Source organism: Palaemon carinicauda, chromosome 7 (assembly GCF_036898095.1).
Source record: "Palaemon carinicauda isolate YSFRI2023 chromosome 7, ASM3689809v2, whole genome shotgun sequence".
In the NCBI taxonomy this organism is placed as follows: Eukaryota; Metazoa; Arthropoda; class Malacostraca; order Decapoda; family Palaemonidae; genus Palaemon; species Palaemon carinicauda.
In genome coordinates this window covers 62,852,402-62,857,401 of record NC_090731.1, presented here as the reverse complement: position 1 = coordinate 62,857,401, position 5,000 = coordinate 62,852,402, and positions in this window count along the sequence as shown.

Genomic DNA, 5,000 nt, shown 5'->3' with positions numbered 1-5,000 from the left:
AGCCTAAACTTGTGACAGATCCAAAGATGTTTAGTGCAGCAAAAATAAACGGGTTACGTCTTTCAAGGTTAGTGTGTCGCACTGTCCACATCATTAGGTCACGAGCCAGAGCTTTTGCCTTGTCAGTCTTATTTTACAACTTGTATGATAGCATTTCTGCTACGCTTAGTGTTGGTGCAAGAGAACTCTCTGTATTATAAGGAAAATGTCGTTTATGCATTTCATTTAATGAGGCAGCAAACCTTAAAAGGTCGCTCTTTAAGCTTGTGACGTCATTCTCTGGGAGGAAAATAGCTTGCATATTTACTTTTAAAATTATATTGCTTGCTGTAATAAAATGTCTTCTGTTCTCTCTACTATAGTGTCATATTAAAAAGCTATATTTTTTATTTTAGGGTTCTTCCCACACAAAAAAAAATTTCTGACCTAACAATATCACTCTTAACAATAAAAACTTAATTTCGGGAACCTGCAATGAGAAAAATATATGTAATTACTCCTGCTTTGAGAAGGAACAAAAATGTTTCCATACAAATATTATACAAGTTTCATAGATACACAAATTTCCCTCACTTCCTTCTCTCTTATTTTAATTTCTTATGTGAGCCAATGGTCCAATTCTCTCATCACTGGGTTGGGATACATTTTGAACTCTAAATTTATTGGCCGTTAATGTTTCCAAAATGTTAAATGGGCCTTCAAACTTAGGTGTCAGTTTGTAATTGAGTCCTTTACGTACATTTACCTGTATGTATACATTATCACCCACGGTATATGTTTTAGTTGGCTTCGCTATTTTATCATGATTCCTTTTCATTATAATTTGTGATTCTTCTAAATTCTTTCGAAGGATATCATATCGACTTATGCTTGCATTTATAACTTCCTTTAAAGGATTTGATAAATTAGTTGTAGGCGTTAATACATGGAAAGGCGTTCTAGCTGGGGTACCATACAATGCCTCGTGCGGCGACATTTTATTAGATACATGATATGAGTGATTCAGAGTACTTAGTACCGCAGGTATTGCAATATCCCAGTTGGGGTCTGATCCCCCTAGTGTAACTCTTAATATGTTTAAAACCTTCCTATTCGCTTTTTCCACTAGCCCATTCGACTCTGGGTGATAGATCATGGTATTGATTTCCTTTATGCTAAGGAATTAACACAATGAGAAGGAAATGATTATTGAATTCTCCACCCGAGTCTGAGATTATCATGTGTGGATTTCCATGTTTACAAATGTAGCAGTCGTAAAACTTCCTAGCCCATTCAATCGCGGTTTTAGTTTTAAGCTCTATCAGTTCTGTATATCGAGTCAAAGCATCTATAATCACTAAGAGGTGCTTATTTCCTCTGTCTGACTCGTAAAATCCTGTTAATAAATCTAAATGTATTCTTTCAAAGGGTTGATTGGGCACGGGATAAGCCCCTTGGCTAACAGGTGTTTTCGTGTGCCCTTTGTTTTCCTGACAAGTGCGACAATTAGCTATGTGCTCTTTTATATCTGTAAGCATCGTATGCCAATAAAACAATGATTTGGCTTTTTGTGACATTATGGAGAACCCCGGGTGTCCATGCAATGGATTTGCATGCAATCAATTTAGGACAGTGGGTATAAGTGAGATTGGTACCACTACCTAGTCGTTAGTCACCTGTGGTGTATTGCGTGTTTTCCTTGTCACGGATCTACACAGAATATTATCTTTGATTATATAATTCTGCTGTGTATACTTTATATATTCCTTTTCCTTAGGATTTCCTTTCAAAGCATTTATTATTTTTTCTAATTTCTGCTCTGTATAAGTTCAGCGCTCCAGCCCAGATCTTCCTGTTCAGATACAGTTTTAACAATAGGCGTGGATGTTGATATATCTATTAAGTCAGCTAATTGCTCCGTACAAGATGACACGGGTTGCGTGATAATGCATCAACAATGATATTTGCTTTCCCAGGTAAATACCCGATGCTCGCACCAAAGTCTTGGATGATCAAATGCCCCCGCGTTCGTTTGGGGCTGTGACTAAAGCCTTTACAGAAGTCTGTTAAGGGCTTATGATCAGAAAGAACCTTGACGGGAAAACCGTATATTATGAACTTAAAATGCAATAGTGAATTAACAATAGCTAGCCCTTCCTTGTCTATTACTGCGTATTTATTTTCGGAAGGTCTTAGTGTACGTGAATAAAAAGCTATCGGGAAAAACTGTTTGTCATATTGCTGAAGCAATACCCCACCTACTCCTAGGTCTGAGGCGTCTGTTGTAATGAAGAATTCCTTACCAAAGTCAGGAAATTTTAAGATAGGAGAACTACAGAGTTCATCTTTCAAGGTATTAAACGCCTGTTGATTCTGCTCAGACCATATGAAATCTACGCCCTTTTTCGTAAGGTCAGTTAGGGGAGCGGCTATTATTGAATAATTGCGTATAAAACGGCTGTAATATCCACTACACCCCAGAAACTGCTGTATTCCCTTGACATTAGTAGGTATCGGAAAGTTATGGATAGCCGACACCTTATCGTGGACTACTTTAAGACCTTGGATAGACACCGTAAAACCTAAAAAGACTAATTCTGTTTTGAAGAATTCTCACTTACTAATCTTTATTCTTAAGTTATGCTGTCTTAGTCTCTGTAGCACTAGTTCCAGCTTACGTAGATGTTCTTCTAAGGTATTAGAAAAGATTACAAGGTCATCCATATAGGCATGCAATATGTCCCCTAACAAGTCTCCAAACACTATGTTAATCATTCTAGTAAATGTTATGGGAGCACAACGTAAACCAAAAGCCATACGCAAAAATTCATAATGTCTCCTGGCTGTGCTGAAGGCAGTGTATGGGATACTATTTTCTTCTAATGATATCTGGTGAAAGCCTTTAAGTAAGTCCAAACTGGTAAAATATTTGTTCTGACCTAGCAAAAATAAAATATCATCAGTACATGGCACTGGGAATCGATAAGGAATCGTTTCCTCATTTAAGCGACGGAAGTCTATACAGATACGCCATGTTCGATTTTTTTTCGGTACAACTATTAATGGAAAATTATAAAGGCTGTTCAATTTCCTAATGACTCCTTCTTCTAGCATTTCACCTACTTCCTCATTCATCTCATTCTGGAATTTCATAGGGAGTCTGTACGAGGGTACATAGATCATTTTTTGCTTGTCTTTTAACCTTATTTGATGTTCTATGACATCTGTTTTACCTAAGGATCCATCCGTAGTGGAGATATTTAGTTAAAAGTCCAAAAAATTTCTGCTGAATTTCCTCTTCTTGAAAGTCTTTATTGATTTTATTTTTAATAGATTGCAAAAGGGATTCATCCCCAACTAATTGAGCGTGATTGATTTAAGCGACGGTAAGAATACGATGTTTATAAACTTCTACATCCAATATATGTTGATTTTTTGGATTACTAAAGTAGTATTTATATGATTACAGACTTCAATATTACATTGTTATTATGAGCCGACTATAAAAATAGCTTGTGTGACGGACAATCCGTTAGTTTTCAAAGTGTCGGAAAGGATTAATATTTCAGAGGCCGACAAAGTTTTCTTTACTTGCACTATTATATTACGGTGAACGAGAATTCTGTTGGGTCTCGTATATTATTTCTTTATTCATGAGACAAGTGATTGGTTCTTCAACGTACATTACTGTTTTATTTGTCGTCTCCTTTTTATCCAAAACTGATTTTAAGGTATTAGAAGACTTATAGAATTTTCCTTTGATATACACGCCGTGCTTGGCAGGGGCTAAGATAATGTTTTGATTGCCCATAGACGGGTATCCTATAATTACAGCTGGATACATATCAATGTTTTGTACAACGATAAAGGTATCGGCAAACGTGTGCTTACCGACCTTGTACTGAACATGAGTTACTCCAATTACATTTAATTTATTATTTCCTATACCCGAGAGCCTTACTCCGGACTTCTCTATAGGGAAGTTCGAAAACAACAAGTGATGAGTCCTAAAATCCATGATATTACGTGGACTACCAGAGTCAAAAAACAATGTGAAGGATCGGTGTTCTAAATTTAATGTTGGTAGTAACTCATTTTCGTTTATTATTGCATGAATTTGTTGCAAATCTACGGGAACCTGCACTGATTTACTTGATTCGGCCGTGTGTCATAGGAAAATCTATTGCCTCCCAATGATCTGGTAAATTATTGAATGGATTATTTGATACAAAGAGTGTTGATACGAATGACCCAACATCACTCTCTTCCACATTGGAGTTAATTATGTGGTATTAGCTTTGCTTTGCACGTTCCGAAAATTCATCTGATGCGAATTCTGGCTAGACGGCCCAGGAACAGAGTTATTTGAAGCACTATTTATTTGTTTTTGATTTTGAACTGCATTGCCATTTGGCTGTATCTTCTTATTGAACTGAGGATTTTTTTTCTTTTTATTTCCATAGGGAATTGACTGGGAAATTTACTGGGTGTTTCTAGGATTCTGTTGTTGATTATGTTAGTAGCATCGACTATATGAATGGGCAAAACTATTATGAATCGAACAAAATTGCGTCCTACAGTCTGAAATCAAGTGACCTTGACGTTTGCAATTTTAATTCTTCATCCCTGCAACTTGATTATTATTAACTACGTTTACTTGTTGTGGCTTAGTTTCATTTTTTTGCAAAAACTTGAGTAAACAAGGGATCAAGATTAGTACACTCAGACATGTGTTTCTTTATCTGTTTATATTCATCTAATTCTGTACTTTCGGGCGTTAGCTTTTTATCAAAACACCGCACTAAATCCTCTGGCAACATAATTGTCATGCAAGTTAAATACATTAATCGTAAGAAATCTTTCACGGAAATGTTATCACCTGTAACCCATGTGGAATTACCTAAGATATCCTGATATTCATTAAGCCTATCAGCAATGAGAGCCGCTCGTTCTATAACGTTAAGCTGAATCATAGAGGCTTGATTAAGTGTATTTCTTAATGTTAAAACTACATCTAAGGC